We start from the raw sequence: 13,323 nt of genomic DNA, 5'->3' as shown, positions 1-13,323 counted from the left end.
TTTCAAGTTCAGCACCAATGATAGCACACAATGGCCCACCTCCAGACCTATGGAAGCAAATCGTTACCAAAATTCAAATGCAAACGCATTTCCAGAAATGCGTTTGCATTTTAAGAATGCGGCTGCATTATTTGACTCATAAATGAAATTAGTAATCAATCATCCTATTTGCATTTTAATTTTCTTCTTCAAGAGTGCTCAACCTTTCACTTAATTAAAATGAAAAAGAAATACACATTTGAGATTTAATTTTCAAAACATGTTCACGTTCTTAAAATGAAAATGCATTCCTGACCACAATTCAAATTCAAATGCATTTCCAGAAATGCATTTTCATTTTCAAGAACGTTGCTGCAAAATCGTGACCACAATTCAAATTCAAATGCATTTCCATAAATGCATTTTCATTTTAAGAACGTGGCTGCAAAATCGTGACCACAATTCAGACTCTGATAATCAATTAAAAGGAAATAATGTTATTAATTCTTTTTTTGTGCGGCCCGGTACGAAATGACCCACGGACCGGTGGGCACCGGTTGGGGAACGCTGCTCTAAAGACCCGGCAATTCAATCAATTTCCCGGCACATTTGCAATGTAATGCAATGCAGATGTGCACGCCGCTCCCTACCGAACAAGATGGGTAGCTCGGTCAGCAGGGAGCTGAAGAAGAGCGGCTACTGACGTCACTCTGCTGCGCCGCTCAGAATGCTTTTTCGTTCATTTTGCATTTCTGCAAATGCATTTGAATTTAAATTGTGGTCACGATTTTACAGCCACGTTCTTAAAATGAAAATGCATTTCTGGAAATGCATTTGAATTTGAATTGTGGTCACGATTTTGCAGCCACGTTCTTAAAATGAAAATGCATTTCTGGAAATGCATTTTAATTTTCAAATTTTCCTTTTCAAATTGAATTTTGGTATCTATTTGCTGGGGCATGTTTTGAAAATTAAATCTCAAATGTCTATTTCTTTTTCATTTTAATTAAGTGAAAGATTGAGCACTCTTGAAGAAGAAAATTAAAATGCAAATAGGATGATTTATTACTAATTTCATTTATGAGTTAAATAATGCAGCCACATTCTTAAAATGCAAATGCATTTCTGGAAATGCATTTGCATTTGAATTTTGGTAACGATTTGCTTCCATACAGACCACCCCACAGAATAGAAGTTTGTAGTTTGTAGGAATGCTTGGCTGGACCTGATAGTTAGTTTCCTCCAGGATCACAATGACTCGTATTGAGAGACTTGTTGCTCTTGTTGGTTAGTTGTAACGGTTTCAAATTATTGTACTCACTGTGAAATATTTTACTGTTGATTGTTTTTTCTACAGGTACACTCTTGCACTCTTGTGGGGAGTTTCATGTTGTTCAATTGTAACTTGTTTAACTGCATGCTCTGCAGTAAATGTAAATGTTCCAAAAGTACAATATATTGTACTTTCATCTTCACCATTCAGAATCACTCATCATTATTTTCTCTCACTTAACGCCCATATAGACATAGCACTATGAACTGAGGACACACACAACCGGGCAAGGAATCATCAAGCAAGAGAAAGAAGGGGATGCAGCTTAGTAACCCATGGAACAGTCCAGTGGCCCACATTATATTGCCATCATGTCCACTTTTGTTCACTGAATAAAACCCACACCAGCAGTGCTTTCCAGCAGTCACAGCAGTATGGACCTTCTGTTGGATTATTTTGTGGTTTTATTAATAAACTGAGGTTGATCAGAAAATACTGGACATAGCCTGAAACGTAAGCAGTTAGAAGTTTAACAAACAAACACAAAGGTATACATTTGCGGGCCTGGCTTAAGCGATAATGCACACACACCAAAGTGTTTCAGCAACATAGCCCTTGACTGAGAGCCGTGGTTTAGGCCACCTACTGTACAGTTTATATTGTATCCTGTATGTATAACCCATAGATAAGTGTAGACTCCCACACTAGCTTTTCCTGGGATTCTGTTAGCATAACCAACCACCATGGCTGTCTACAAAGGGGCATGGAAAGAAGTACTGTACATACAAGGACATCGCTAGACAATTTTTACTGGGGCATGTGCCCCAGTATAAATCTGCTGTTCCCTAGTTTTAACAATTTACTTTATTAGTCAGTGCAATTAATTAGATGATTTTAATCATCCTGGAAAAAAGAAATGCACTATCCCAATCAACGTTGTAAAATCAATGCAGTTTAACCGTGTACACAAAGTGATGCGTGCTTGCAGAATTCCATGTCCACAGCAGCGGCACACAGAAGTCCAGGGGACAGATATACTAAGGCACGTAACCGTGAAAATGGGCGCAGAAACATGTGTATGGGTGTTTCTACGAGTTTCAGATTTATTATAAAACATGTGGCGTGAGAATCTGGTATCTTCTGCGCATTTAAGAACCCATGCGTACGCCATGTTTTGGATTGTACCGCGACACGGAGTGACAGAAGGGCAGAGAAAGTGCATGCATAACAAATTACATTTTACTTGGTCTACAATAGGAGTAAATTGTATAAGTTATCCCAAAAAAATCGAATTATATCGCTTTAGCCAGAAAGAAAACATGTGAATTCGGGCCACAAACTTAAAGCCTACTATCGGTGCGCAGTGCTTTAGCGCTTTTGGAAGACATCGCCAATGGGAGATTAAGGCGAACAGGAGTTCATGGATCGTGAGAGGAATTAAAATCAGCTCTGTTTCATCTCAGAGACAGAAGATTTCAGATTCAGTAAAGTTGACATTTTCCATAGTTTTTTTGTTGCACTTATAGCTGTTCATGTTGTTTAATTGTAACTTGTTTAACTACATGCTCTTCTCCCTGTACACCAACAGTTGCACCTCCAGTCATCCGTCCGTCAAACTCCTGAAGTTTGCGGACGACACCACCCTTATTGGGCTCATCTCTGGTGGAGACGAGTCTGATTATAGGTGGGAAGCGGCCAACCTGGTGACCTGGTGCAGCCAGAACAACTTAGAGCTCAATGCTCTTAAGACAGTGGAGATGGTTGTGGACTTCAGGAGGAACACAGCCCCACTCACCCCCATCACCCTGTGTGACTCCCCAGTCAACACTGTGGAGTCCTTCCGCTTCCTGGGCACTATCCTCTCCCAGGACCTCAAGTGGGAACTGAACATCAGCTCCCTCATCAAGAAAGCACAACAGAGGATGTACTTCCTTCGGCAGCTGAAGAAGTTCAACCTGCCAAAGACAATGATGGTGCACTTCTACTCAGCCATCATTGAGTCCATCCTCACCTCCTCCATCACCGTCTGGTACGCTGCTGCCACTGCCAAGGACAAGAGCAGACTGCAGCGTATCATCCGTACTGCTGAGAAGGTGATTGGCTGCAATCTGCCTACCCTCGAGGACCTGCACACCTCGAGGACCCTGAGGCGAGCGAGGAAGATTGTGGCCGACTCCTCCCACCCTGGACACTCCCTGTTTCAGTCACTCCCCTCCGGCAGAAGGCTGCGGTCTATCAGGACCAATACCTCACGCCACAAAAACAGTTTCTTCCCTTCCGCTGTTGGCCTCTTCAACAAGGCCAAGGGACCACACTGACTCAAATGACTTATTGCCTAAAGCACTGCTTTTGCACTGCACCATAACATGGTATCTTGTACATTTGTATTTTTTGTAATATTTGTATTTTTGTATTTTTATATTGTAATTTACGGCAACTTATATTTATCCCACTTAGTACTGCTAGTTTATGTACCCTTAGTATAGTTAGTCCACATATTTAAATTTTAGGTATATGTTTATTGTATGCACCTTCCTGCCAAAGCAAATTCCTTGTCTGTGCAAACTTTCATGGCGAATAAATCCCTTTCTGATTCTGATTCTGATTCTGATTATGGTTCTTCCCTTTGGCACTTACTTTGGTTGTTCACAATGTGTGCTTCATGTTTTGGCTACTCGCGATGTTTTTTGGCTATCTTGTTGTTATGATCAGTGACCTATGCACTTTGTAAAGCTCTCTCTTGGAAGTCGCTTTGGATAAGCGTCTGCTAAATGAATAAATGTAATGTAATGTTGCCTCAGCCATTTCTTATTAAGAACCATTAATTGTTCACAATGGGTTAATTGAAAAGTATCTTGAGAAAACTGACAAAATATGGGCGTTTCAACAACCAAGTATCACAAGTTCCGTTGAATCTCTGAAGACAAACATTCGAGTAAGAAGTGTTCATAAATCTGAGAAAAACGTTGCATACAGAGTTTACGTTTTCTCCGTATGCATACTTTTACGGATGAATTTACACAGAGTTTGAGACATGTGGCCCCAGGTGTCTGCATGCACGTCAGCATGAGGTAGGTTAAGAAAGCATGACAAATCTAAAGAAAGTTTCTAAATAATAAGCATACCGATTATCTAATCTTATTTTCACCAATAATGTTTATTATTGGCTCCTGTTGATAAGGATGTTACGCTCAAAGCCGTGCTCACAAAGCGTTATCGACCTTCGATGCAATGGGAACCAATTATTGATTGGTCGTTCGCACACAATTCGATCTTTTTGAATGAATCTTTAAAGTGAACAAAATTAACTGAAGGCCCCCAAAAGATTTGTCTGTTTTGAGTCTGTCTAAGTTATGCTTTGGACAAATTGAATGAGCTAAAAGAAAGTAGGAAGCAGTTTAGAACGTTTCCCAAAAGCATCGTAAGCTTAAGTTGATCGTAGAATCCATTGTACACTGAGTCCGAAATTCGTGTCCGAAATGTTCGCACGTTGAAAAAATAAATACGACCTCATGTTATGTCAATCGCGCTTACACATTGCCTCCGAAACTTTCGTCCGTCAAAAAAAAGTTTGGATCGGGTTCGATTTAATGCGTTTTACGCATCGATAGCCAGCATTTTGATAGGTTTTTGGGCAATTCAGAGCCACAGAATGTTGAGGCTGACGATTGCGAAAAAACCCATACGAAAATTTCGCACTCAGTGTGCAAGGGCCTTAAGATCCATCATTATCGGGAAACGCAGCCCACGTTCGTTCAGTTAACTTTTCTTTGTTCGCAAACAAGAGAATCACCGAATGTCGAACGAGAGAATCTTCAGTGATTCGTTCAGTGAATCTCTTCAGGCATGCAAACTCCTCACCTTTAGGTGATACTCACCTTTTTGAAACCGAAATGGGTTACCTACGTGATTCGTGCAGATCCGATGAGAAAATATTGGGGGGACGGGACATTTAACCATAAATGTCTTTATGGTTAAGAGAAGATGACAATTTTGCTCTCAAAGTGCACCAGATTGATGCGTTTAACACATTTGAATACATTTTCTTCCGGGGGAGCACGCCCCCGGACCCCCCTAGAGGGTCGGGAGTTCGCTGTATCCTTCTCACATTTTTTTACCCCTGACCTGTTTGCATGCCTGTCTCTTTCACGAACGAGAACGAGAGTATCGTTAAGGGATTTGTTCAGTGATTCGTTCAGTGATTCTTGTTTGTGAACGAGAGAATCACTGGATCTCGTGCGCGAACAAGAACAAATTAAACGAATCAGTGAGTGCCCTTGGTTGATATTGTGCTAAGCATAATAGCCTACCAACTGCAGTCTGCAATGTGTATGACGTCCTTTAAAAGGTCCCATGACATTCTGTTTTTAGATGTTTTTATATAGGCCTTAGTGGGGTAATACTGTATCTGAAGTCTCTTTCCCGAAATTCAGCTTTGGTGCAGAATTACAGCCACTACCCGCAGTCCCACAATGAGCTTTCCTCAGGACGTGCTGTTTCTGTGTCTGTAGCTTTAAATTCTAATGAGGAGGAGAGAGGCAGGGCAAGGTGGAGGTGTGCTGGCCTGTGTAGAGACAACAAGGTAAAATTAGTACTCAATTTATTACTTTGTATATATTCCAGGTGCAAGAAGATAGAAGGTAAGCATTTTTAGTCTCATCTGATCACCCTGGTTTGCAAAGGTGCACACTCATAATCATTTCAATGAGGGGAAAGGCGGATATTGCAAGCGCCATTACACCAACAGAAGAACGGTTATCCAAATAACAAAGAAGGGTACAACACTCGCATTACAGTGTGTGTATTCACACACATACTTGATGCTATCTACCTTTACATTAGCAACACTGGGCTGTTAGCTGCAGAGCTAATGTTACAGCCACACTCTAAGGTTAACATGCTAGGTAACCATATACAGTAAAGCAACAAAATTATATAGCGTTAGTTGTCCGAGGTTTGTAGCTGGACCAAGGAGAGTTTGATCCAGACTTTAATTTCAGACGGTCAGCAAGGCCAGCTTTGTATTGGCCCAAGTTGAGGAAACAATTGTCGCTGAAATGTTTGGCACAGACATACAAAACTTTGGGAAGTTGTGTCGGCGCATTTCCAGAGAAAATTAAATTAAAACACTGATTCTTCAGAGGCTCAGATGAAGGAACTAAAAAAATACTTTGGTTTTCATTTGTACATCCAAACACTGAGCAACTGTTCTTGTACTTCGTTCGTTTGCAAGCCATGATGTCTCTCGAGGAAAAACCGATATCGCACTTGCATGGTCGTAGTAGCTCAGTTTCTCATGGGCGTGCCAAGCAGAAAAAGGGGAGGTAACCTTCCCTCTTATGACATCATAAAAATAGAATTTTTTTGTACACCCTTCGACTGGTTAGCTCCTGCGATTTCCAAACAGCAGAAATGTAGTAGTTAGCTAGCTCTACAATTTACCAGGGCTAGGTCTGAATCTAGGAGCAAAACGAAGCACAGCTACCAGCTGTATGCAGGTAGCAAAATGGTGTTCACTTATGTACTGAACCAGACTATTTTACTTACTGTAATATAATCCTTAACCGTGCAACGATACAGCGACGCATTACACAAGCTTCAGTTCAAATATATTATTTCATGTGACATTACGTATTGTACATTCAAGTCTTAAATTGCTGAGCAAGAGCGCAAACACAGGCAGGGATACTAGTACAGTAGCAACGCTAGTGCTAAATAACTATTTAGCTGGTCGGCTCCATGACGCTGGGTAAATAGGGCTTGTGAGACTGCTCACCAAAAGAACGAAGGGGAACCCACTTGTCTAGCAGATTAAGACATGTTCGTAGGTACCTAGAGAAGTAAAAAAAAACTCCCCACTGCCACAAACACAACCTCGAATCTGTCAAAGCATCTTCAACGGCAACACGCTAACTCAAGACTATAGCTATAGATCCCCAGACCCTGAGTGACACTGACGCCGATAAAAGGTTGCCATTGACATTGTTGCCGACACCAGCCAAGCAGCCACGACTTGACTTTCAACATCAGCAGGTAGACAACAAGCAGAGATAAACAGGCTTGTAGCAGCTTAATAAAGAATATATTGTGCTTATTAAAGTTCTGTCTTATGATCTGAGAAGTGTGCTCAGGATTAAACATGGTGTCTCACACAGGGTGTGGGAAGCAGGCTGTTCTTTGTGTCTCTATCTCTTCATTTTCAGAAACAACCTTGAAACCGGGTGGAGACGGTACCCGAGCAGGTGGGACGCGTAGGCAAGAACAACTCCCTGATGCACGAGAGAACAAGCTCAACCCTCTTTTCATCTTTCTGTTTTAATTGCACTGTATAAATATATGCTGGGGAGGGACAGATAGCCAGTTGGACTTCGTGAACCAACACAAACTCTGTTGCGGGTAGGGAAACGTAGACAACCCCAGAGCTCTGTACTTGTTGATTTCCAACTGCTGCATTAAAGCTGATATTATCGGACCTCTGCGACTCCAGACCACTCTTTCTAGAACACAGATTTGTGTCATTGAATACCATAATTACATATTTGAATAGACACAAAGAATTTCAATCCTTCAATACATAGTAGAGGAAATGTTGCCATTTAAAGTTTTAAGCATTATTTTATTTTGAGACATTTTGCTTACTGCCAGTACTGTAGCCTTGTAATGCTTCACAACTTTTAGGTTGATGTTCACAACTTTCTGGTCAGCTTTGTGGTATTAAAAAGCATAAAAGAGAATTTGAGTTGATTTGGGCATATATATTGTTATTTGGAAAGTGCATCTCAGGTGATGTTACGGAGTAATCCAAAAGTAATGTAACTAGTAGTGTAACTAGTTACTTTCAGCAGTGAGTAATCTAGTAAAGTAAAGCATTACTTTAAAAAAAAGTAACTAGTAATGCGTAATTTATTACTTTTTTTGAGTAACTACCCCAACACTGTTTAGCACTGGTGAAATAAACTTTGAACAGTACTATTGGCATTCTACCGACTGAGGCAGATAACACAGCTAATTAACGAGCTAGCATCAGCTAGTTTCCCGTTACGTTACACCAGAGCAGAAAAATATTTCTCTGGGGAAAAGCCGATTAGCCTACTACAGGTCTCTCAAATCTTACGCATTTGCTGTGAGACTCACACATTTAAACCATTTCTCACGCCGAGAAGCGCAGATTTCTGTGTAGTTGATAGTTGTCTCGAGTTATACGGAGTTAAAAACCAGACAATAAGAAATAAGAGTATTCTGACTGGTTGCATCACAGTGTGGTATGGGAGCTGCACAGACAGGGACCTCAAGGCCCTACATAGTGTGGTCCGTTCTGCTGAGTTCATCATCGGCAGGAAGCTCCCAGCCCTACAGGACACCTACCACACACATTTACATTACATTTATGCATTTAGCAGACGCTTTTTTCCAAAGCGACTTCCAAGAGAGAGCATGTTGCCTCAGGAAAGTTGGCAGGATTCTAAGAGACTGTTACAATCCATCCTTCAGTCTTTTTACCCCGTTGCCTTCTGGCAGGCGTTACCGCAGTATTCGGTCCCGCAAACGCAGACTGCCATCAGGCTTCTGTATGGACATTGATATGGACATTGATTCACTTCATACTAGTCACTTTACACACTGTCACTTTCAGCTACTGGTTGCATTATCAGTAACATTGCACTACTGTACTTCACTGTACTTCGCCATCAGGCTCCTGAATGGACATTGACATGGTCATTGATTTACTTCTTACTAGTTACTTACACACTGTCACTTTCAGCTACTGGTTGCAATTTCAGTAATATTTGTACTTCACTGTACTTCACTTAGTTTATAATAGGTTTATAGGGTTAGCAATAGGTTATTACGTGTATTTAGGGTTTAGTATATTGTATTATTTATATTTATCTGTATATTTAGGAGGTTTACTTATTTAAGCTTAGCATAGCTGTAATTTATGTTCTGTGTACTTATGTTATGTTATGCCAGGTGCTTGCGTTGTCTTGTCTTAAGAATTTCAGTGTCCAGTCTGACCTTGTGTTGTTCTGTGCATCTGACAATAAAAGACTTGAACTTCAGATGTTCCTTTGCAAACTTCTGATGCTGAATTTTGTGGTGAGGGCACACCAAAGGTTTTCTTCTGGTGACTCTTACATGAAGGTCATACGTGCAGGTGTTACCACACCAGTGAACCATCACCCCAGAGTCTGCTAAATGTTCCTGAAGGTGAAACTGAGTTTTTGATTAGCCTTTCAAGCAATCCTACGAGCAGTTCTCTCTCTGAAAGTTTTCTTGGTCTTCCAGACCTCAACTGTTCCTGTCATAGAATTGTTCTGCCACCACACTGTTAATTATATAGGGATATTCCCATAGATAAACATCAGCCATGTGTCTAGTGTCTTGTTCTTTGGGAAGATGGTGAAAAGTGTCAGGATTCCCGGTACAGCCTGGAACACTGCATTTACAGCGCTCCATTTTCAATATCTTGAAAACGTATTATTTGTAGTTCCTGTGGAAGTACCGAGCAGCGCGCAGTTAGCTAAAAAGGTGTCGGAGATCTACTTTCCTGGACCAGAAAACCAGAGGGCGGGTAAATGTAAATTTTGGGGCGTGACAAAGTTGATGCTACAAGTTGTGACGTCACAACTTGCACTGTTTCAAAAGCTAGCGTTTGCAAGTTGCAGTTTCAAAAAGTGACATTTTGATAGGAAAGAGGTTTCAATGGACTTTGAGGTTCACTGTATGTCTATTTTACACACCAAACTGTCATTTTTCAACTATGACAAGGTCAAATTGGTTTTGCAATCAATCGGCCCTTTAATCAAGTCAAAGCAATACGATACAGTACTGATAGCACAGATTTTTGTAATGTTTGCATGAAATATCTGCCATTTGAACCATTTGTTATTTAAAATGTAAATTTAATTTACATTAAGTGACAACATGCACAATGCTAGTCTACATACCTGCTAATTAAACTCACTGTTGAAACAGACCTTAGGCTATATTTTTCGAAACAATAACTACTCATTTTAAGCATGACTGTGTTAGAAATACACAATAACATGTTGTTCTCCAAAATCCTTTCAAGAGGAGAACTTTAGTGGAGAAAATAGAAATAAAAGAGCTAGCCCATATCAACCTGACATCAAAATTACTGAACAGGCGAGCGAAAAGGATAAATCATACACGAGAGGTTTCTCCTGCAATTGGTACAACAGAAAGGCCTGGCTAGCTGGATGCAGTCATGTCAATGCCTTATTTAGCTTCCCGTGCTTGCTTTTTAAAACATTCGGAACAGATACATAATGGACTGTTACAGGAGTTAGGGACATGAAACATTTATATGAGAAGATAAAAAAACATGAGTGCACAAAGGCACACATGGAGTTCTTATCGCTACGCAACTGGACGAATTAGGTCACCGGATTTGGGTGAGGAAACACAAAAAAGAAGTGGATAAGAACAGGCTCATGTTCTATCAAAGATAATTGATTGTGTTCAATTAATCTATAAATCCTTAATATTTAGTCTTACAGTAATAGTTTCCTAATATTACCAGAGAGAGTGGCTAAAGGGCCCAGATTTCTGTGGTTTCCAATATTTCTGAACTGAGTGTAATGATAATATTGATTGTCCACAAATGTGGACATTTGTCTATAGCTGTGTGCATTAATTAAATAATGACTATTTCACAGAGCACTTGTATCCTGCAGTTTGTGTTCAATTGTATTAGGATGGTTACTGAATTGACTGAATATTTCACAGCCACTGTACACACTTATGCATTCAATTGTCAATATATAAAAAAATCCTGTGTCTTTAGCAGCAATAACTATATTGCTTTTAGCCTGGGTTATATACATTTACATTGAGTCATTTAGCAGACGCTCTTATCCAGAGCGACTTACAGTAAGTACAGGGACATTCCCCTTTGTGAAATGTAGTTATTTGAAATAAAGTTCCTCCTAGTTAGATTGGGGGAAAAAATAGTTGAGACAACCAACTATTTCTTATCATTCTGAAAGTTTAATGTATTTTACTTTTAGTTGTTCATAAAATATACAAATTAAATTCATAATATACAAATAATTATTTTAAAGAATTTGTATTCCAATATACTGAAATAAAAATAAATAAATACACCAACTTCAAACAAATTACTGTTTTTTCTCAACAGATACAAAACCAATTTAAATTTAAAACAAATATTTGTCTTTTATGACTATAGAAATACAACCTCAGGCTATGAGATGCAATGGATCAAGAACAATTTGGCTATGCACACAATTTCCTCTTTTTCTCCAAGCTCCATGGTCCCCAGTGACAATTCGTGTTTTTATTTCCATGTGTCTATTCAAGCTATGTAAATAATGCATTCAAGTCTTCCAAAGACTCCTCACCATCCATCATGATTCTTTCCTAACTGCAATGTCTTCTTTTGAAGCAGCTGAAGTGCTTGTGTGGCTAGCTTCACTTGTTTCATTTACAGTGGTTTGGCTGACATGCCTGGTCAGGCTAGTTGCCACATTTAATTTGTTGTATTTCAGAGTGAAGGAAGTCGTATCGAGGATGTGCTGCTCCACATTTTCTGCATCTTGTAATTGATAGTCGCAGGGAGTCAGGTGGCTGAGCGGTTAGGGAATCGGGCTAGTAATCTGAAGGTTGCCAGTTTGATTCCCGGCAGTGCTAAATTACGTTGTGTCCTTGGGCAAGGCACTTCACCCTACTTGCCTTGGGAGGAATGTCCCTGTACTTACTGTAAGTCGCTCTGGATAAGAGCGTCTGCTAAATGACTCAATGATAATTATGGTCCACTTCTTGCATATATGTGTGCAGAACAAATGGTGGTAGTGATGACTATTTCTTCACTCAATTGTGGCTTCAAAATCACGGTGCCGCTGATACTGGAAGTATAGGCGTCAGCTTTTTGCAAGAACTGGCATTTATCGGTGTGACTTCACCTTCTTGTTGAAGGTAGGCTGCCTTCTACCACATCTACAACACTGTCTCCTTTCGTCTAGTTTTACACATGTGATGTTACCAGTGGTTGATGTTAGACTTTATTTTGTTTATTCAAGTGGAATTCCATCTACACTTGCTGGCACATTGACATCATCGATATCTTTAAAGATCATGGCTTTAGTGCACGTCAGATAAAGCGTTCTCGTCTTTCGTGTCGATAGGTTTGTCATCTGGTAGGATTTGCCCATTTTTAAGGCCTCTATCTGATTGTGATATAGGAATAGTTTTACTTTGGATGGCTCATCTGCTACAATGCACTCAACTTCAGTACCTACACCAATCTCATTTCGTGGCTTGCTTTAATGTCCATCACTTTCACGTGAATTTCTCCAATCTGTAAATAAGACAACATTTAGTTTAATTTATTGACAGATTGTTTTACATTTCAAATCAAATCCTATTTGTATAGCCCTTTTTACAAACAATGTAACAGAGGGCTGCACATATACACCTAGAACTTACACCATGGTATGGCTATAGGGCCGATACTTCCTTCAGGCTAAGCTTCTGGTTTTCGTTTGGCTTCTTGTTTGGGAAGTTGAGTTGAGTTACAGATATTGTTTGTCTTTTGACAAGGACATTGTAACTGTCCTTTCCATGTTGCGATCCATTCAAGTCTGCAGAACATAAATAAAAAAACAAATATTAGTAGGCCTACTGCATCAATCGAATTAATGAATTCCTAATATGAACGCCTTAAGAAATCTTTTTTTTCCCCTCTGCAGGACACTAAGCCTTTACAAAATCACACGCATTTGGCGGGTCGCGGTTGCAAATTTTCAAATGTATGAAAAATATGTCAACATAAATGTAATAACCTGTAGGATTAATGTACTACGTACGATGGTGTATTAGGGCCATTGTTGGTAATTTTTTTTTTAATTCAGAGCTGGGGGGTACTATTCAAAGAAAAACGCATACATTTGCGAGAAAAAACTTTTTCTGAGATTATAAAGCCAAATTTTCAAGAAGAAAAGCCAGAATCTTTTCAAGGAACTTCATCGCTTCACTTTGCATGGTCAACCTCATCACAGCACAGACGCCGCTTGCCATGTATAAAGCCT

The sequence above is a fragment of the Osmerus mordax genome, chromosome 3, assembly GCF_038355195.1.
Source record: "Osmerus mordax isolate fOsmMor3 chromosome 3, fOsmMor3.pri, whole genome shotgun sequence".
NCBI lineage: Eukaryota > Metazoa > Chordata > Actinopteri > Osmeriformes > Osmeridae > Osmerus > Osmerus mordax.
Note: the sequence above shows the minus strand (reverse complement) of the source record.